Raw genomic sequence first — 22,963 nt, forward strand, 5'->3', positions numbered from 1 at the left:
GCCATAGACTCCCTGGCCTAGACACCCACCCACTCCTGTGGGTGACTTGTCCAACCTTTGTCTGTTTCATCTGCCAGGGCTTGTGACAGAAAGAATTCAGAAAAGAGAGAAGGGCTGGAGATTGTCGAGGCAGTTAGCATAGATTTGGGGGAATAGGGGGCTGGATGGGAGGCAGGGCGGATGGGGGGTGTTTTCTGGGTGGATAGCGCATTGAAGGGAGCACTCTGACAGCAGACTCTCCATCTAGTTTTCTCACCACTATAGTCCCAGGTCCTGGGAGTGAATCAGAGAAAATCAATGCAAAGTGATGGATTAGACCCAGGATTGGGAGGCTTTGGTTCTTGCTTTGTCTTTATCATTACCTTGTTTTGTGGCCATGGCAAGTTATACCCACTCCTAGAACTTAGAGCATGGTCAGCGCCACACAAACCACAAGACCTGAGATGAGGTGGGAGTTGTTCCACAAAGAAAAACTGGGGAGCCATTATGAGGGGCAAGAAAATGGACGACAGAAAGGCCAACACACACACACACACACACACACACACACACACAAGCACGCACACACACACAAGCACACAAGCATGCACACACACACACAAGCGCACACACACACACACGCACACGGACTCTCATTTCAGAGGATCATTGCTCCTCTGATTCTTTTCCCAAACCCTTCACAAAAAGCCAGGTTGCTCACAATAACAGCCATGAATCAGTATGCCTTAGGAGGTTCTGAGTAGAACCCAGAAATTAAGCTTCTCAGCTCAGTGGAGGATCTTCTTGCTATACGCACAAGGAGAGATCCTTAAAGTTCCTCAGAAGCCTGGAAGTAATTCTCCAGAATCAGGTAATATCCTAGAGAAGTAGGGAAAGATCCATTAGTGGACGTATGTATTTATTCATTGTCAGGTATGCACAGAACACATTCCCCCTGCCAGGGTCTGGGATTGGTGAAGCGTATGAGTCAGGTTAGGTTAAGTTCTGCCGGAATAACAAACATTTCCTTTATCTCTGTGAGTCAGCAAAAGCTTGTTTCTTGCTCATGCTGGGTTGTCCTCATTGGTTGGCTGGGGGTTTATTGTCCATCCTTCCTATCAGATCAAGCTGGTGGAGCAGCTGTCCTCTGGAACACAGCTTTCTTTGTGGCCAGGGTTGTGGTGCTTGTGAGACACACAGTGGGTTCTGGAGTTAGAGGTGAATGGGGTGGGGAGTGAAACATCTAGAAAAATGGACAGCGGTGAAGGCCTTTGAACACCATGGGCTTTTACCTCATCTTGTAGCTCTTCCTCAGAACTGGCCTCACGTCTGGAGCTGAGCCTCAACTTTCCTTTTTGTCTTCCAAGATCAGAACAGGCATTTGCTCATAACAGTGCCAGGGGCGTGGAAAGATTCCGGTCAGCAGTGATCCTGACCATCAGATCTTGCTTGGTGTGGTCTGATCTAAAAAAATCTGTGTGATTGAGGAGAACCCTAACTATAGAAGAGATAACTGGAGTGCACTCTGCTTAGATTTAAGCTCTCACCATCTCACTATAATTAAGTGCCAAGTGGTTATTAAACAATACATTTACAGAATTCTGACAACTGTGGAAGAACCGTTCCTCTCCTACAGTGAATATTCCCCAGTAAATACACTTGCAATACTCCACTGGCTTTTAATTAACCCGACTAGCCTATAAACCCATTTATCTTTTGAAATGACGGTTGTTCCATGTGCAATACATGTCAATAGATAATTAAAACGTTTTTCTTAGAGAATTAACAGGGAGATGTGATCTATGCATTTTGGAACCTTATTATTAAAAATGTTATTTATTGAGGCTTAAACACCTGTTACTTGGTAGCTATATAGCAACCATGTCTTTTTAATACCAAAATTAAACAGGCACTGCAGACAGAATGTGCAAGGTTAGTAAACCTCTTGAGTCATAATTAAATGGTACAAGTAATAAATGTTCAATTCTTGTTTAGGAAACAAAAGCCCCAATCTGTCTTCCTTTCCATCAAGAATTGGGAGGGTGTGTCTTTGTTCTTCCAGGAACAGCCTGGCTGCATCGCTGTTTCAAACACATTTTTTTTTTTTCTTCAGAGAATTAGAAGTTTCTTCTAGAAATAACAGCTACAAAGCATTTGGGAACCTCAGAGTGAAAGACAATGCAAGACTGCTTTGGTGAATGTAGACTTTTCTAGAACTAGTTGTTGGTCAGAGCCCCACGCATGGTAGACCTGAGTCTGGGGATGGCCACCCTCAGAGAGAGGCTGTGCCATCCACTGGTACCAAGCAGCCTGGCAAGGGGTCCCTTTCCCACGTCTCCTGGCTGCCCCAAGCTGCCCACCTTGGAGAAGCATCAAGCCTGACTCTTAGGCTAATGGCCTGGTTTGTTGTCCCATTTGCCACGAGCCCTAGAAGGATGATGAAGTGCTAATCCCCAGTACCTGTGAATCTGACCGTATTAGTTTGCAAGTGCTGACATAACAAAACACCACAGCCTGGATGTTTAAACAGTAGGAATTGATCCTCCAAGTTCTGAGACCGGAAGCCCGAGATCAAGGTGTTGGCAGGACTGGTCTCTCTTTGGTTTGGGGATGCCTCCTTCTCCCCGTGTCCTCTCCTGGCCTTTTCTCTGTCTACACGTGTTGCTGGTGTCTCTCCCTCATCTCATAAAGACACCAGTATTGGATCAAAGCCCCACCCTTGTGACTTCATTTAATCTTAGTTCCTCTTTAAAGGTCCACCCTCCAAACACAGTCACATTGGGGATTAGGGTTTCAATGTATGAAATTTGGAGGGGACACTTATTTGGAGTGACCTTATTTGGAAATGGCAACCCACTCCAGTACTCTTGCCTGGAAAATCCCATGGACAGAGGAGCCTGGTAGGCTACAGTCCATGGGGTCACAGAGAGGCGGACATGACTGAGCGACTTCACTTACTTATTTGAAACAGAATGATCAGGTTAAGATCATTAAGCTGAACATTCACATTAGGATGGGTCCTCATCCAATATAACTGCATCTTTACAGAATGGGGGAATTTGGACAGAGAAACACGTACACGGAGAGAATGCCATGTGAGGATGAAGGCAGAACTCTGGGGGAGCATCTGCGAGCTAGGAATGCCAAAGACTGCCAGCAAACCACCAGAATCCAGGCGAAAGGGTGCAACAGGGTCTCCTTCACAGCCCCCAGAAAGTACCAGCCCTGCTGACACCTGGATCTCAGACTTAAACACCCAGAACTACGGACAACACATTTCTATTGTTTAAATCCCCCAGTTTGTGGTGCTTTGCCGTGGCAGCCCCAGGAAATAAATATACCCCCTGACAAAGAAACCCTATCACAACTCTGATTCTCCTGTCAATCTTCCCTGGCTTCTCAAGTCACCCTAACCCATGGACATGGAGGACAAAGCCTCAGTCATTTAAAGGGACTGAGTGGACTAGCATGAGATGTACAGTACTGTCAATTAAGATGATGGAAGAGGATATGGCATTATCACAGTTTCAGTCGTGTCCAACTCTTTGCAATGTTATGGACGGTAGCCCTCCAGGTGCCTCTGTCCCTGGGATTCTCCAGGCACGAATACTGGAGTGGGTTGCCATGTCCTCCTCCAGGGGATCTTCCTGACCCAGGGACGGAACCTGTGTCTCTTTTGTCTCCTGCTTTGGCGGGTGGGTTCTTTACCACTAGCACTACCTGGGAAGCCCATCACATATTACCATTTCATCCTAAATCCCATTTTTGTGTTTATTTTATCATGTACAAACTATTAGTATAGTAGGACATGTATGTGATTTATAAATAATCATGTGCACTTGTATCAAGGTGGGGAGGGCTCCATGTTCAAAATGTTTTGACTATAGGGTTGTGTTATCACACAACTCAGAGACCACTGTTTCAACACAGGGAGTCAGTGCTGAAGAATTAGACCAGAGGGCTCTTGTTCCAGAGGATTTCATGTAGGAATCAGAAGAAAAGGTTTTGCAGCTCTAAAGAGAATTCTTTAGGTTGCACAAGAAGATTCAACAAACAAAAGATGGGAGACAAATTGTAGGTTTCCCCATTGCCCTGGAGCTCGGATTACTTATGACGTCACCGTATGTCTCACAATGTGTACGATTTTGACCCACTTCATTTGTCTCAAGGTCCTCTGAGTCTCACATCATGTGTATCCACGGTGAGGTCCCAGTGGGTGATTCACGGTGCTCTACGTGGAGAGGAGATGGCAGGGCCCAAGCTGACACCGGGACATTGGGAGCCTTTCTCTGTAAGTGTCTCCATCCTGAGAGTGACAAGTGAAGTTTAGGGGGAAGGGGAGAGAGGAGAGAGAGACAGAGAGAAGCCCGAAGGCAGACCTCAGAGGGAGAGGCAGGTAAACAGAGGAAATTACAGTGGGAGGGAGTCTGAGAAACAGAGATCATTAGGGGCTGAGCTAGGAGGCAGAAGGTTGGAGGCAGAGGAGAGAGAAGAAACCATAAGGAAAATTCAACACTTGCGAAGGGTTGTGCAAACACTTAGTAATTTTCTCATACGTCATAATTTCAGTTATGTTGAGGGCTTTACTTAGACATGATTCCAATCTGTATTATCCCACTCATTTAAATAAACTTGCTTTACATCTGGAATTTCGGACATATAGAGGTTCTAGAGTGTGCTGTGCCCTCAGACTGGGAAAGGGCATATTTTTGGGGTGGCCTCAGAGCACCAAGTTTTGGAATCAGAAGCTCTGGGTGTCAGCCGTTAAGCTTCCTGGGGGGTGTCCTGGTCCTCTCCCCCCAGAAGCTGAGAACACATGTTCTCTCTGTCCTCATAGCTGCCTTGATTCCAGGAGAAAGGACAGAGAGAGAGGGGAAGGGCTCTGGATGTGGATGCCTCCCTTCCTCTCCTCCCTGTGTTACCATAGTATCTCGTTTCCTTGGTTACCGGTGGCCAAGGAAAGGACACTGGGCAAGTGCAGGATTTTGATGGAGCTCTCTAAAGAGAGATGTCAGCACAGACCTCGTCTCATTTAAAATAACACTCATTCTGAGATGTTGCTCAGGAATGGGGGTGGGGAAGAAATGGGTGGTTCTCGTGAAGCTGGAATTTAGAAATTTCACTTCACCGGGTAGAAAGGAACCACTTAAAAGATAACCTTGAGGAATCAAAGCCAGGGAGGCCTTACCCAGCTTTGCACATCGCTGGAGATCTGGAATTGGCAAGAAGGCTGTGATGCTAATTAAGAAATGATGTCTGCAAATGCTCACTTTAACTGCTCCCAGCTTGGACTGGCTCAGTAACTGGCTTGCTATTTTCCCTGGATAACTAAGCACCCTCAGGGAATATAGGGATTTGCCATTTCCACTGTGAGTGCCAGGCATCAGTCTTTAATTGTCCCAAGAGGCCACAGAGACCTACGAAGTCTCTCCAGGGAGCCTCTAGATTTTTTTTGACAGCTGAATGATGTGGAGGAGAGCAGCCCTCGATTTTACTCAACTTTTGAGAGTCCATCAAGCTATCTCTCCCTCCTATACATTTGTCTTGACTTTTCCACCCACAGTGGTGCCCTTCTTCGAGAACCCCAAGAATTACATTTTGTCATTGAAAGTCTTATTGTTGCCTTTACTACGTTGCTCACTCCCTGTATGATTATTGGCCTTTCTCCTCTGCCAGGGTTTGAATTTTCTCACTCTTCTTTTTAAAAATTGTTTTATTTTGAGAGGGAGAGGTAGGTAACACATAAAGGTGTTAATAAATTAGATCAGTATAAAAGGATCTGTGATAAAAAGGTTCCCCCAGCTGGAGCCCCCATTTGTGCCCCACTCCCTCAGCGCAGCCATTGTGTCCACTTCTTGTGTGTTTGTCTAGGGAGCGGATGCAGAAATGACTGTGTTTTTCTGTCTCCCTTCCTATTTCTCCGTCATCCTTTATCTTCCTCCCTCTGTCTCTTTAATCTGAATGATATAGTCCACACTATTCTGCTTGCTACATTTAAAACAATTAGCAACCTATCTTGAAGGTCTTTTAAAGTATGCATAGAACTTTAAAAATGCAATGTGGCATTCCACTGTATGAGTCTATCTCTTTTCTCACTCATCTTGGATTTCCAAAGGCTTCCAGTGCAGACCCAGCCTATAGTAGGTGGTCAATGAGCTTTTGTCAGATTTTTAATTCATGAAAAAAAAAAAAAACTCTCTATGCTAAGAGATCTTAATTAGTGCATCAGGGATATGAAAAGGTCAACTACGTGAAAGGATTTTCCCCCCAAAATAAGGCATGTGTATTTGGTGGGAGTAGGGTAGTGGCCTTGCTCGGGGAAGAGGAAAGTCAGAAGACGCCAAAGGGGCCCCAAGTGGAACTAAACGTAAGAACCCAACTTTCTGGGACTTTGCTTGAAGAGCAGGTGGTGTCCCAGCTGGTGTTCTATGAATCCTGTCCATTCTTCCGCTGATATTTTTGACTGTCATCTGGATTTGTTCCCTGTGCTTTTGTTTGTTTTCTTTGCGGGCAGAGACAATGTGAAAGCGCTCTGGCTGTCATCTGTGGCTGACTGCTAGTGTGTGCAGCCTGGTTTATGGCTCAGAGCTGCCGTGGCCAGTTGTAGGCTGTCAGGATAATGATGTGGGACATGCCGTGCAGCCTCACACTCCAGGGCACCTTTATGTTTGCTAGGAGGATGAAGACGCCTGGAAATGAGGGCTTCTTCTCCCACTTTCTGTCTGTGCTAAAGCTAATAGTTTAGGGCAAGCCGTGTGCACTGTAGTTTGCTCCTGAGAGACTTGTGTCCTGAGTTTAGTCCTTCACCCACACCTGCCATTATTTTGTCCCCACTTTGAAGCGGACAGGTATCCAGGAAGCTTGAAGGAGGCTGTGCTTGCTGGAAGAGGTGACAGAAGGGTGTGGTGTAACAACGAAAATTAAGACTCAATATTACATGTTGCCTTGACATCTGGTAAAACTGAGATGGCCTCCAATGGTTTAACTATAAGTTATTCTCCTAAGGCTGCTCCCAAGGACACCATCCCCTGTCAATAACCCTCCTTATCAAAGGACCAGGCGTAGTTCCTGCTTATCCCTGGGTGGTGGGTTTCAGTCCCCTCCCTGTCAATGGAATTATTCAGACAGAGACCACATCCTCCCAGGGGAACCAAGGAACACCTTTCGATGCTACAGAGCCTGCCTCTCCCAGAGCCTGGTTGTTCACTTTGTTCCTGAGTGGTCCTGCACAGTGTGCTGTGTTCCCATCTCCAGGCTATGAGTATGATGACTAATAAGAGGCTGCGTTGATCTCATGTGTCCTGGATCGGGTGTTGTGTGTTCATCCATCCCCACAACTCTAGGGTGGGAATCCCTCCCGTGTGAATCCCTCCCTCCCTTCCTCCCTCCCTCCCTCCCTCACCGACAAGGTGAATGGGACTTAAAACAAAGGGTGCCTGATTCGGTCTGAACTAAGTGCATCAGCATCATCTGAAACACTTGTTAAAAATGTGCTTTTACACTCAAGAGTTTCTGAAGGTTCTGGAGTGGTGCCTAAGAATCTGCATTCTGACAGGCCCAGGTTATTCTCATTTGGGTGATATCCAGCTATGGCTTCCAAAGCTTCTCCTTGCAGTCTGGATGTTGACAGGGGATCCGGGGACGTGTAGGAAATACAATGTCTCACTGCCTTTGCGTAGTCTCTTTTGTCTTCCTGCTTAAAGGTACCCCTGCCCCTGCAAAGTGGGTCAGGGCTTTCCAGTTCCATCAACACTTGGTTCTGGAGGTCAGAGCCAATAGTAGTTAAGCATTTACAAGCTTGTTCTCCTTTTAATAAAATCTGGAAGGTTAAGTCACAGAGTCCCACTGAGCAGGGAGCTTGGAGGAGCCTCATGGGAGGATGAGGGTGGGGTGGGGAAGTATGAGAGATGGTTCAGTTTGGAGTCTGGACTTCTTGAAGCTCAAAAGTTACCTTGCCTGGCTGGGCCAAGTGGGGAACAGGAGACTTCTCTTTCAAGATCTCTATTAATAGTTGAATCTAAGTTTATAGGAAGTCACAGAAGAATTTGACATAGCTAGCCACTGGGTTCAGTTCAGTTCAGTCGCTCAGTTGTGTCTGACTCTTTGCAACCCCATCAATCGCAGCACACCAGGCCTTCCTGTCCATCACCATCTCCTGGAGTTCACTCAGACTCACGTCCACCAAGTCAGTGATGACATCCAGCCATCCCATCCTTGGTCGTCCCCTTCTCCTCCTGCCCCCAATCCCTCCCAGCATCAGAGTTTTTTTCAATGAGTCAACTCTTCGCATGAGGTGGCCAAAGTATTGGAGTTTCAGCTTTAGCATCATTCCTTCCAAAGAAATCCCAGGGCTGATCTTTCAGAATGGACTGGTTGGATCTCCTTGCAGTCCAAGGGACTCTCAAGAGTCTTCTCCAACACCACAGTTCAAAAGCATCAATTGTTCGGTGCTCAGCTTTCTTCACAGTCCAACTCTCACATCCATACATGACCACTGGAAAAACCATAGTCTTGGCTAGACGGACCTTAGTCAGCAAAGTAATGTCTCTGCTTTTGAATATACTATCTAGGTTGGTCATAACTTTTCTTCAAAGGAGTAAGCGTCTTTTAATTTCATGGCTGCAGTCACCATCTGCAGTGATTTTGGAGCCCCGCAAAATAAAGTCTGACACCGTTTCCACTGTTTCCCCATCTATTTGCCATGAAGTGATGGGACCGGATGCCATGATCTTCGTTTTCTGAACGTTGAGCTTTAAGCCAACTTTTTCACTTTCCTCTTTCACTTTCAAGAAGCTTTTTAGTTCCTCTTCACTATGCATTTGTTCATTCACTTTATATTTATCGATATCTTATTATGTTCCAGGGAAGCATTGTGTCAGGGGCTGGGTAAACAGGAGTGAATTAAATAGACATGGAACTTAGTCGGAGGGAGCTCACAGATTGGTGGTACGTCTGGGTTCAGTCACTAAGTCATGTCCGACCCTTTGTGACCCCATGGACTGTAGCCTGCCAGGCTCCTTCTGTCCATGGGATTTCCTAGGAAAGTATACTGGAGTGGATTGCCATTTCCTTCTTCAGGGGAACAGATTGGTAGAGAAAGGCATTAAAGAAGGAAGCAAGTGAATACATAACACGGATTGGTTAAGGGTTATAATGGGAAATATGCTTTGAAGGTCTTAGTAGGATCCTTTCATTTGCAATAGGAGAAACCCAACTCAAAACTGTCTAAGCAGAAAGATAAATTGGCTCAAGTAACTGGGTCTTTATCTCACTGCCTTTCTTTTGTTGGCCTTCTTCTCTTGGGCTTCCTCCCACCCCACCTCCATCCTTGCCAAGGGTCCTGGTTTCCAGCAGCCCTGCATATATGTCTGCATGGCTTGTAATCCAAGCAGAAATGGAACTTAGCTCTCAGTGTACTTGGCAAAACTCCTGAGAGAGGACTCTGGCAGCTTAGGAGTCACTTGCTAAGGTCTGTAACTAGAGGATAGAGAGACTTGAGTTCCACCTGAACCCCAGGGAATGGGGAAAGAACAATTCCCCAAAAGTATGGAGGTGAAGGGTGGGAAGAGAGAATTATGCAGACAAGGCAGTGTCCGTTTCTGAAAAGGTTTGATGCCTGACAGGTACAAAGAGGAGAGGGCCGGCATATCTGGACTGTTCTTTACATCTGCCAGTCGTTTAGGGATAGGAAGGCATGAGAAGGTTCCTAAATGACTATTAATACAAGTCAGCAACCGTTGAGCTACTCCAGGGCAAATCATTCTGAGTGGAGTGAGTGGCCTTCTTCCCCAGAGGCAAGTGCTGGCCAAGATTACATCTGACGATGGCAACTTCAGCACTTAGGCAGGGACTGGGACTGGTGGTCGATCTCTCTGGTTGACACTTGGCTTACTTTCCTAAAGAAATCATTTTATAATTTTATTTCTCCTTTTTATTAAAAAATTAAAGGGTATCTACGATCCACAATGTTTATTTCAGAAATAAGTTAAAATCAGGTAAGCAAAGAGCAAAACAAGAATCACTCTAAAGCACACTTTCCACTTGGGAACATTTTAATGTATAGCCTTCTTCTTTCCTTTCTTCTCTTCCCTTACTACCCCCCCCCCCCCCCGACATATGCACACATATATGTGTGCCTACATATATATGTGTGTGTGTGTACATATTTATATATACCTATATATGTAAAATGGACTCAATTATAAAATATTCTGAAATCTGAATGATCTATCATATATCATTCTTAAGTGTCTCCCTCAGTTTATTAGGAATATTGTTCTAATGGTTTTCTTTTCTTGTAATATATTTGTCAAGTTTTGGTTTTAGAGTTAAACCAGTCTCACAAAATCAATTGGAAAGTATTATCTCTTCTTTCTTCTGAAAATTTTTATAGAATTTGTGTAATTTCTTCCTTAAAATTTTGATAAAATTCACAAGTAAAGCTATCTGAGCCTGGAGTTTTCTCTAGGGTAAAGGTTTAGATCAAACATTCAATTTATTTAATAAATATAAGGTGAATCAGATGTTTTATTTGATAATTTTTGTCTGTCAAGGAATTTGCCCGCTTCACATGTGCTTTTCAATTTAATGGTATAAAGTTGTTCATAATATTCTCTCCTTATCCTTTTGATTTCTATAGATAGGATCTATAGTGACGTCTCTTCTGATATTGGTAATCTCTCTCTCCCTCTCTTTATTTCTTTCTTTCCCCTACCCTTTCTTCCTGTCAGTATAGCTAGGAATTTTTAAATTTTATTCGTCTTTTCAAAAAACTGACTGCCGGTTTTATTGATTTTAACCATTCTTTTCCTTTCTAATATAAGCATTTAAAGGCATGAATTTCCTTCTAAGCACTGCTTTAGCTGCATCACACAAATTTCAATAAGTTGTATTTACATCATTCTTCATTTTAAACATATTTCTTGTTTTCCTTGTAATTTTTTATTTGACTCATAAGCTCCTTAGAAATGTGTTATTTAGTTTCTAAATATCTTTTCATTTGCAAATTATTTATTTGTTGTTAATGTTTTAAAATTTGATTTCATTTGATCAATTTGATCAGACTACAGATGTAATGTGATTTCAATCCATTTAAATTTACTAAAGCTTTTTTGTTTGGTTTTTATGGCCCAGCATATAGTCTATCTTGGTAAATGTTTTTTAAAAATGCAATATGGATTCTACTGATGTTGGCTGTTACATTAAAAAAAAAAAAATTTGGCCACCCCCTGCGGCATATGGAACCTTAGCTCCCTGACCAAAGATCAAACCTGCACCCCCTGCACTGAACTGAGGGTGGAATCTTAACGGGGCCTCCTGGGAAGTCCCTGGCTGTTGCATTCTATAAACACCAGCCAGTAGAGCTGGTTGAGAGTAATCTTCAAGTGTTTTGTATTTTTATAGATTTTTCTGTCTACTTATTCTATCAAATACTGAAAAAGGTGTCCTAAAATTTCCAACAGTAACTGCAAATGTGTCTTTTTCTCCTTTCATTTCTGTCGGTTTTTGCTCATGTATTTTAAGTTTTGTTACTAAGTGCATTCACATTTAGGATGGCTTTGTATTCTTGATGAATTGACCCTTTTATCTTTCAATAGGAAGAATCAAGAACACTTCCTGATTCAGTTGGTTAACAAGGCTTTGTATTACATTGATATTAAAACCTGATCAAAACATTACAAGATAAAACTATAGAACAATATTCCTTATGCACACAAACAAAAGCATCCTCAAGAAATACTAACAAATTGAATCTAGCAATATATAGACAGTATAATGCATTATGTTAGCTTGAGTCCTCCAGGAAACAGATGATGAGATAGAAAGGACTGCATGAAGTTTACTTGAGGGTAACATCTGTGAAAGAGCTTTCAAGGTGGCTCAGTGTTAAAGAATCTGCCTGCTATTGCAGGAGATGTGGGCTTGACCCCCAGGTGGGAAAGATCCCCTGGAGAAGGAAATAGCACCCCACTCCAGTATTCTTGCCTGGGAAATCTCATGGACAGAGGAACCTGGCAGGCTACAGTCCATGGGGTCACAAAAGAGTCAGATACGACTTAGCGACTAACACCACCACCACCAAACACTTGTGAAACACAAGGGACAAGAGCACAATTCTTCAGGGAAAGCTGTCAAACCATGAAGCAGCTCTGATACCTGTGAAAGGAAAGGGAAAAGGTAGGATTGGTCAGGAAGTTGCAGCTCTGACAAAGCCTTGACTAGCCATTGGAGCTCTATAGAAAAGATTGCTCATTAGAGAACTTCTGTATTTGGTAGAATTGGACAGATCTCAGGACCAGTTCTAGAGCTTTCCCAATGAGTCAGCAGTAAAGAATCTACCTGCAGATGCAAGAGACACGGGTTTGATCCCTTGGGTCAAACCCCTGGAGGAGAAGATCGCAACTCATTCCCATATGACATTCAACAAGTCATAAATTGAATAATGGAAAGAAATAAAAGTATGCAGATTGGAAATGAAGGGGTAAACCTTTTTACCTTACAGATGATATGATCATCTATATAGAAAAATCCCAAGAAAATCCTAAAAATGTTGTTGGAAAAAGAAGTGAATTTTAGAAACAGTACAGGATAGAAAGTCAAAAAACAAAAAATCAATTGTTTTTCTATGTACTAGCAATGGGAAATGGGAAACTGAAATAAAAATAAAAAAAACAGACAAAACTTGGGTGTAAATCTAATAAAATTAATGCACAATCTGTACACTAAAAAAATTTCTGAGAGAAACTAAAGATCAGCTGAATAAATGGGTATAGCAACATTTATAAATGAGAGACTTATTGTTAAGGTGTCAGTTCTCCCCAAAGCAATCTATAGATTTGTTGTAATCCCAATCAAAATCTTAATAGTCTTTCTTAAATTTGATAGGCTGATTTTAAAATATATATGAAAATGCAAATAACTTAGAAGAGCCAGCATAATTTTTTCAAAACTGGGATGACCCAGAGGAATAGTACAGGGAGGGAGGAGGGAGGAGGGTTCAGGATGGGGAACACGTGTATATCTGTGGCAGATACATGTTGATGTATGGCAAAACCAATACCACATTGTAAAGTAATTAACCTCCAATTAAAATAAATAAATTTATATTGAAAAAAAAAAGAAAAACATTGGAGGACATTCACTACCTGATCAGTATGATACACCTACTGAAACTTGATAAGTTACACTTATTAAGGCAGTATGGTGTTGCATAAAAAAATCAACATATAGATTAGAGGAACAGAAGGGAGATTCCAGAAATAAATTTGCACGTATAAAGCCAACTGATTCTTGACAAAAAGCACCAAAGTAATTCAGTGAGGAAATGCTAGTCTTTTCAACAAAGATGTAGGCCCAATGTGATAATTGATGCAGGAGAGCTGGATATCAGTGTTGAAAAAATAAACCTCAACCATTACATATAAAATTTAAAACATAAACCTAGAAGTTATCATAGGCTTAAACATTGAAATAAAAACTATGACGTTTCTAGAAGAAAATATAGAAGGAAAATCTTTGCAATTTTGTTAGGTGATACTGTATTAGACAGGATATAAAAAGCACAAACCATAAAAGTTGGTTAAGTCAGACTTCATAAAAACCCAAAAGGTACTCTTTTGAAAAACACTCTTTAAAAAAGGAAACGTAAACCAAAATTAGGAATTAATTCACAATACATCCATCTGGCAACGGACTTGTATATGAAATCTTTAAAGCACCCTCACGATATAATATTAAGAAGACAGATCATCTAATTTTAAAATAGACAAAATACAGACATTTCTCCAAAGAAGACAGATGACCAACAAGCTCATGAAAAGATGCTCAACTTTGCTAATTATTAGAGAAGCGCAAATCAAAACTACCATGCAGAATCACCTTGCACCAGTTCAAATGGACATTATCAAAAGGTCTACAAAGAATCAATGCTGGAGAGGGTGCAGAGGAAAGGGAATCCTCCTACACTGTTGGTAGGAATGTAAATCAGTGCAGTCATTGTGGAAAACAGTACTGAGGTTCCTTAAACACTAAAACCAGAGTTATCATATGATCCAGCAATACCATTCATGGGGCATACATAGAAAAAACTCTAATTTGAAAAGATACCTGCACCCCAATGTTCACTGAAGCAGTATTTACAATAGCCAAGATATGGAAATGACCTAAACGTCCACTGACAGATGAGTGGGTAAACAAGATGTGGTACATATAGACAATGGAATACTACTCAGCCATAAAAAGAATGAAATAATGCCATTTGCAATAGCATGGATGGATCTAGAGATTATCATATTAAGTGAAGTCAGTCAGACAAAGACAAATATTATACGATATCACTTGTTTGTGGAATCTAAAAAATAATACGAATGAATTTATTTGAGAACAAAAATAGACTCACAGACATAGAAAACAAACATATGGTTGCCAAAGGGGAAAGAGGAGAAGGGATAAATTAGGAGTGTGAGACTAACTAGGAGTGTGAAATTGGGCTTCTCTGGTAGCTCAGCTGGGCAAGAATCTGCCTGCAATTCAGGAGACCTTGGTTTGATTCCTGGGTCAAGAACATCCCCTGTATTGATGTTTTTCTTTCTGGCTTACTTCACTCTGTATGCTGCTGCTGCTACTGAGTCGCTTTAGTCATGTCTGACTCTGTGCGACCCCACAGACAGCAGACCACCAGGCTCGTCTGTCCCTGGGATTCTCCAGGCAAGAACACTGGAGTGGGTTGCCATTTCCTTTTCCAATGCAAGAAAGTGAAAAGTGAAAGTGAAGTTGCTCAGTCGTGTCCAACTCTTCACGACCCCATGGACTGCAGCCTGCCAGGCTCCTTTGTCCATGGGATTTTCCAGGCAAGAGTACTGGAGTGGGGTGCCATTGCCTTTCCAGATAGATACATACCAATATAGAGAAAGTAGATAAATAGCAAGGATTTACTACATAGCACAGGTAACTATACTCAAAATATCCTATAATAATCTCTAATGGAAAATAATCTGAAAAGAAATATATCTCACAATGAAATATAACTATACAACCATTAGAGTGACCAAAATGAAAAAGAAGGACAATACCAAGTGTTGGCAAAGCTGTGGGGCACCCGGAACTCCCCCGCATTTAGTGAGAATGTAAAATGATACAATCACTTTGGAAAACTGTTCAGCAGTCTTTCAAGTTTCTTTATTTTATTGCAGTATAGTTGCTTTGCAACACTGTGTTAGTTTCAGCTGTGTGGCAAGGTGAGTCAGTTACAGGTATACATATGTCCCCTCTCTTTTACAGTTCCTGTCCATTCAGGTCACCACAGAGCACTGAGTAGCGTGCCCTGTGCTAGTTATCTACTAGTTATCTACTTTATGCATTTTAGTGTGTATATATCAATTCCAACTCACCCCACCCCTCCTCCTTTGGCATCTGTAAGTTTATTGTCTACGTCTGTATCTCTAATTCAGCAGTTTTAAAAACTAGTTTAACGCATACTTACCATATGACGCAGTCATTTCACTACTAAGTATTTACCGCATATGTCCACACACACACAAAATCCCCAAAGAAATATTGATAGGAGCTTTACCCAGAATAGCCCCAACTAGAAACAACCAACCAACAACCCAAATATGCGCCAACAGCTATTCAATATGCACAAAATGAAATGCTGCTCAACAATAAACAGGGAACCACTAATACAGATAAGATTGATGACTCTATAAAACATTATGCTTAGCTAAAGCAACCAAGCACAGAAGACTGCATATTATATGATTCAACTTAGATAAAATTCTTCGTTCTAATAGTCACTGCAGAATTATTCACAGGAGCCAAGACATGGAAGCATCTATTCACTGATGAAGGATTAAGGGCAATGTGGAATATACGTACAATGGAACACTATTCGACCTTAAAAAAGAAGGAAATTCTCTCGTCTGCAACATGGATGACTCTGGAGGACATTACACTAAGCGAAATAAAGTAGGCACAAAAGATTCCACTTACATGAGGAATCAAAAACAGTCAAACGCATACAGGGAAGAGTTGGATGGTGGTTGCCAGGAGCTGGGAGACAGGGACAGAACATGGAAAGGCATTATTCAAGGGGCATAAAGTTTCATTTACGGAAGATGGCTAAGTCTTAGAGATTTACTGTGCAGTATAGAGCCTATAATTAACAATGCTGTATTGCACAGCTAAATACAGTTAAGAGGGTGGCTCTTACACATTCTTATTACAAAAAGTAATAATAAATAAAGAAGGTGGGGCAAAACTTTTGGAGGTGAGGGACAGGTTTCTGACATAGCTTGTAGTGGTGGTTTCACAGATGTATTGTTCATTTGCTCAGTTATGTCCAACTCTTTGGACCCAATGGACTGCAGCATGCCAGGCTACCCTGTCCTTCACCATCTCCCGGAGATGTATAATTATTTCATCAAGTAGTATATATTAAATATGTGTAGTTTTTTGGTAGGTCAATCATAACTCAAAGAAGAAATTCTAAAACAGACACTAATTTACAGTGACAGAAAACAGATTCCTATTTGCCTACAGCTGAGAGGTTGGGGGAGATTGACTGTCAAGATCATGAAGAGACTTCTTAAAGTGATGGTAATATTATGTGTCTTGACTGGGGCGAAGGTCTCATGTGTATATACATTTGCCAACTCATAGAATTAATGAGTATGTTTTATTGCATACAAGTGAAACTGCAACAAAGTTACTTTGATTAAAAAGAGGCTCCTTAGTGTTTAATTATATGGATTTATTGAGTCAAGTCTTTAATAAATTTTCTACTCCTGGATATCTAGGCTGTTTCTGAGTTTTCATTATTTAAAAAATACCATTATGCATATATGTGCACATGCATCTTGGGATATACATTCAATTACTTTTTTAGGTTAAATTTCTAAAATTGCATCACTTGATACATACTGATAACATGACCTCTATAGGTGTTGAATCAAATTTCAGTCCCACCAACCACCAATGAAACACAGAGGGGTTGAGGGAGGATAGGGATGGTTCCACCTAAACCTACCCCAGATAAAAAATCAACATTCAGAGATTTGGCCGTAGGGTCATCTCTGTCTTGCTTGTTAGAAAATCTGCCAATTTGCCTTTATTCAATCCAGTAATCACAGGTGTTGTGGTTATTCTGAAAATATCATGGAGTCAGGCACTGATCCACTCTGGGAGGAGAGGGTTGGAGGTTGAGAGGGATTCTCTGGAATTAAGAGCCTTGCTTCATAGGATTATTTTTAAGTTATGGTTAAATATATGTATATAAAACATTAAAATTTCCAGTTTAACCATTTCTTAGAAGACTAAAGGAACAGTTTTAGGTTCACAGCGAATTTAGGCAGAAAGTATAGGGTTTCCGTATACCTTCTGCCCTCACATATGCATAACTCCCCCATTATCAACACCCCCACCAGAGTGGTATATTTGTTACAATCAATAGAACCTACATTGATACATCATTATCACAGAACAGTTTATATTAAGGTTCATTCATGGTGTTGTACATTCTATAGGTTTAGACAAATACATATGACATATCTCTACCACTGTAATATCGTTGGAAGTAGTTTTATACCTTAAAAGTCCTTTGTGCTCTGCTAATTCACCAGTCTCCTCCCACCCCTAGCCACTGCTAACCATTGATCATAGGATTATTTTTAAACATGGGAGAATAATCAAACATTAAATTTGGGATCCAATGTGATGAGAGCTATGCCAGAGGGCCAGAAGAGGCCATACTTGATATAACTGTTGAACGGAGGGTGGTTGTTGCAGGCTCGGGCAGACTGGGAAGTGCAGGCTGCAAGCCCAGCTCTGCCTTTATAGGAGGAATGTGCCACAGAGGCTGGACCTAACCTGGGGAGGCAGGACCTCCCTGAGGTCATGCAGAGGTGGGGCAGACTGTGTGTGCCCACATGCGAAAACCGGCATCCTGACCACCCCTAGGATGGACCGCTGAAGAAAGGGAAGGACACCTGAGGTGTGCCATTAGCATCAGCTCCTGTCTGCACCCAGATTGACTGTAGGAGGAGCAGATGGTAAAGGCCTTTCATCTCCATATCTGACTGTTCCCAGCATGTTCCATCACGGTCACTGTCAAGGTTAAGAGCATAGGCTCTGGAGTCAGACTGCGTTCAGAGCCCTGTCCCCTTCTTACCGGTCGTGGGACTGTGAGCCACAAATGCTGCCTCTCTGTGCCTCACTTTCCTCATTTGTAAAAGGAAGATAATAGTAGTGCCTGTTGTTGTTTAGTTGCTAAGTCGTGTCTGACTCTTTTGCAACCCCATGGACCACAGCCTGCCAGGTTCCTCTGTCCAGGGGATTTCCCAGGCAAGAATACTGGAGTGGGTTGCCATCTTTCCAACCCAAGGATTGAACCCACATCTCCTGCACTGGCAAGTGGGTTTTTCACCACTGAGCCACCAGGGAAGCCCAATAGTGGTGCATATGTCTTGGCTTATTGTGGGGATTAAATGAGTCTGCCTATGTAAAGGTTTTGAAGTCCTCAGTAAAGCATAGGTGTTCTAGTTATCATTCAACCAGCACAGACTGCGGGCTCGGGCCAAGCCAGGATCATTTTAGGGTGCTGGGGATCTAGCATGAAGAAAACAAATAGATATCTCCTGTGAAGGTGATTGCATTCTAGTGAGTGGAAACAGAGGAGGAAACAGAAACTCAGGAAAAGACCAGGTATGAAAAGTGCTGTCATGGCGGGTGACTGAGGATGGAAGGTTCTTTAGGTTTCCATTGGATGGTCAGCAAAGCTGTCTCGGGGGAAGGGCTTCTTAAGCAAAAATATGAAGGATGAGAAAAAGCCATATAAGGTTCTGGAGGCAGAACCTTACATCAGCACATGCAAAGGTCCTGAGGTGGTCTTGCTGTGATGCAGAACAGGCAGAAGCCTGTGAGGCTGGAGGGCAGTGAGTGAGGGAGAGATGAAGAAAGAGCTACCAGAAACCCCATCCGCTGCAGCCCTGAGTGAGGAGTTCAGACTCTAGTGCTTTCACAGAAATACTCTAGAGAGACACGAGGCAGGAAACTGGCGTAGCTGATAAACTAGATGACTGTGATGTTCTCGCTGCTTCCTCTAATGTCTTTTTGTCACATTCTTAACAGCTGGTCATGCCAACCTATTACCATAAATTTGATCAAATGCACCGCTTAGGGATGACGCTCCTGGGAGTAGCCTCTTTCCTGAGCCACCCTCCTTCTGTCCCCACCCTGCGCCACAGTCCAGAGGCAGGATGATGGGGCCACAACCAGGATGGTCTTGTGAGCTGCCCTGAGGATGTAGGAATCTCACTCACTCTTCAGTCATCAGCTGTTGTTTTTGTTTGTTTGTTTGTTTGTTTGTTTTTTGAGCGTCTCTCGTACACTGAACTGAGCTGGAGGCTGTGGACCAGAAGTGGATGCTGAGGTGTCTGCGCACACCCTAGAGGGAGCTTGGTCTAGTTATGGAGTTAAGACTTGCCTGAAATAATTAGTAAGAGGTTTAAAAGTGAAAGTCGCTCAGTTGTGTCCAACTCTTTGCAACCCGATGGACTGTAGCTGCCAGGTTCCTCTGTCCAAGGAATTCTCCAGGCAAGAATACTGGAGTGGGTTGCAATGCCCTCCTCTAGGAGATCTTACCAACCCAGGAATCGAATCCAGGTTTCCCATATCGCAGGCAGATTCTTTACCATCTGAGCCACCAGGGGAACCCAAGTGGTTTAAGGCATGATCAAAATTCACTGTTAGATTGGATGGCTTATAGGCAACTGAGGGTTATAGGAGTTCAGAAAGCCGGCAACACAGATGACAGATTTTAGAATTCCCGTAGACCACGGCAGCAGCCAGGGCCCCTGATAGAAGATTCCCACAACTGCAGTTCTGCCAAACCTCTGGGAGAAAACAGATCCTCTGGGGTAAACCCAGAAGAGACTCTGATAGCAGCTACCTCACGGGGAGACACACACACATACACACACACACACACACACACCTCTTTAATACCTATGATCCTGGTAGAAGTGAAAAGTTCACAGCTGAACAATACCGCCTTGACCTTTAAATGTCTTCAGGTAAATAGCAGTGAGCCGGGTGTGGGAGTGGGAACCTTCAGCTGGAATTTCCGAGTTCTGATGACTGGCCCTGCATGCAGCTTGTGCTACTGACCTGATTTTAGCATGTTCAGAAAACTTTTCTCTGAATCAACCAACCAGCCAGTTAACCAACTAGCACTTTAAAAGTTTTATGTAATTTTAATTGTTTTCAGTTTTCTTGAGATGTAGTTGACATATATCACTATATAAATGCTAGTTTAAATCACTGTTTAAATATGTTTGACTTACATACATTGTGCACTAACTAATATTATCTAATAATTACCATGATGAGCTTAGTTAATATCACCTGTCATCTCATTTAGATACAATAAAGAGAAAAAGAAAGAAATTTCCCTGTGATGAGAACTATTAGGATTTTCTCATATATCCCAGAGCATGGGGAACTGTAGTCATCATGTTTACATTATGTCCCTGGCACTTATTTATCTTGTAACTGGAAGTTTGTACATTTTGACTCCCTTCATTCAATTCCCCTTCCTCCATCCCATCTCTGAATATGATCTATTTTTCAACTGCTTTGTTTTCTGCTCTTTAATAGTTTTCATTTTTTAGATTCCACATATAAATGTGATTATTCAATATTTGTCTTTCCCTGTCTGATTTATACACTTAGGATAATGCCCTCTTAATTCCTCCAAGTTTTTGCAAATGGCAAGATTTCCTTTTTTCTCAAGGCTATATGATATTACATTCTGTGTATCCATACCACATCTTTTTTATCCATTCATTTGTCAGTGGACACTTAACAACCAGTACTTCCTGAGCTGTCTGCCTGGTGACACATGTCTGGTGTGTGTATTCAAAGAGCTTACAGCCAAGTAGGAAATGTGCAATGTACATCCACTAACCACCAAGTGATGGTGGGGTGGTTAAGAGCTTGGTTCCAGACCAGAAAGTCCCAAACCAGAATTTCAAAGCCCACCCCCTGTTTACTTGTGAGCTTCAGAAACCACACCAAAAAGCTCGACCTCTCCATCAAGAAAGCAAGGCCAATAACAAACTCTTTCTTTCAGGTTAATGTGAAGAAGAATCACAGGTCCTGGAAAATAGTATACATTCAATACACGTTCAGTCTTTTGAAAGTACTGTTCAGTAACTGTTACTCAAATTGCTATGCTTATTTATTAGTAATAATAACTGTGCATTCTTAGCTTGGCTCCTGCAAGCAGCCTGAGTTGGGGACCATGTGTGGAAGGTTCAGTGGGGAGTGTTCTTAGGAAATACCCCTGTGAGGGGGCGAGGGGGGCAGGAGTGGGCAGGTAGTAAAACAAGTCCTACAGGGAGCTCTGGAGCTGGGTGCCCCTTCAGATGGTCCCACTTAGAGACAGGGGTGGTCTTTGTATCCCTGCATCAGCCAGTGTTTGGCCATGCATGCGTGCTAAGTCACTTCAGTCATGTCCAACTCTTTGTGACCCGAGGGACTATAGCCTTCCAGATTCCTCCATTCATGGGATTCTCCAGGCAAGAATACTGGAGTGTGTTGCCATGCCTGTCTCCAGGGGTTCTTCCTGACCCAGGGATCAAATCTGCGTCTCTTACATCTACCTACATTGGCAGGCTGGTTCCTTAGCACCACCTGGAAAGCCCTCTTTGTCCATGGGAAAGGGCCAAACCCTGGGTGAGGCAGGTCTCTGAAGCTGAGGGCTATTCCCAGAAGGATGTGCTTTGAGCCACAGCATCTGGGATTCCAGGCAGCTGGGGGCGGATGGGGTCTGGGCCAGGCATCCAGAGCGCTCTGTGACGTGTCTCATTAGATGGAACTCTGGAGTTCAGGATGTGGACTTTCATTCTCGACTGGCAAGGAGCCTGTCATGTGACCATGAGTAAGCCATGCTCCTTTTGGGAACCAGAGCTTCCCCAAGATAACATGAAGTTGTTGGTCTGAAATTACTTCCACATCCAGCACTCCATGGGCTGAAGCAGTCAAGAGGTTTCATGGAGGAAAGGCAAACTGAGCTGGATCTAAAGATGGCCAGGGTTTGGCTAAGGAGAGCAAGGAGGAAACGATGAAGAGCCAGCCAGGATTCTGTGCAGGGAACCCTTCCAGCAACTTTTCAGCCTCAAAACTGGCCCCAACCCTCTCTGGTCCCCAGATTTTAAGCTCCTTGAAGTTGGGGTCCATGTCTTGTTTGTGGTGGCCTCTTGAGGGCCCAGTACAGACATGAGTAACAATCAACACTAAATTATAAGGCAGCAGGGCTCTGCTTCCCATTACCTCCCCTGAATCCTTACAGAAAACATACAATAGTGGGAACAAGCCCTTCACCGTGGAGAGCCTGTGATGAGCTGCTGGGCAGAAGAGAGAGCCTCGGCTGGATGCTGCAGAGTCTGATGGGAGCTGAATCCTGGGATTGTAAAGAAGCCCCCTGCTGTGCACCATTCCCTAGTAAGGAGGAGCTGCTAAGAAAAACCAGCCCTCCCTTCCCTCTCCCCTTCCCCACATCCTCCAGTATGGAATGGGAGTTGATGGAAATTTGCTCACCATCCAGCCATTACTGGACCCAGGCCTGTTGCCTTTGTAGGGATCACTGCAGACATGCTAAAGTCTCCCCCAGACTGGATCCTTCCTTTCTGTTTCGATTTAAAACCTCTCACAGTTCCAACTTCTGCTTCCAAAGGTGGCCTATCAGGAGTTAACCAAGCCCATCTGCGTTCTCCCCAAGCCCTCCATCCCCACCTTTCTTCCTAGGATTCTGAGATGAAATCGATGCTCCCCCAGGCTGGGCTGAGCAGCTACTCTAAACCCTGAGAGCCTGGGCCTCCCTTCCCCTCTGGAGGAGCTCCCCTCACCAACTCCTGCACTGGCAGGTGCTCAGCGCCACTTCAGCAACACTCAAGATGATTCCTAACCACAGATTACACCCCCTCCT

This window comes from Budorcas taxicolor, chromosome 18 (genome assembly GCF_023091745.1).
Source record: "Budorcas taxicolor isolate Tak-1 chromosome 18, Takin1.1, whole genome shotgun sequence".
Taxonomy (NCBI): domain Eukaryota; kingdom Metazoa; phylum Chordata; class Mammalia; order Artiodactyla; family Bovidae; genus Budorcas; species Budorcas taxicolor.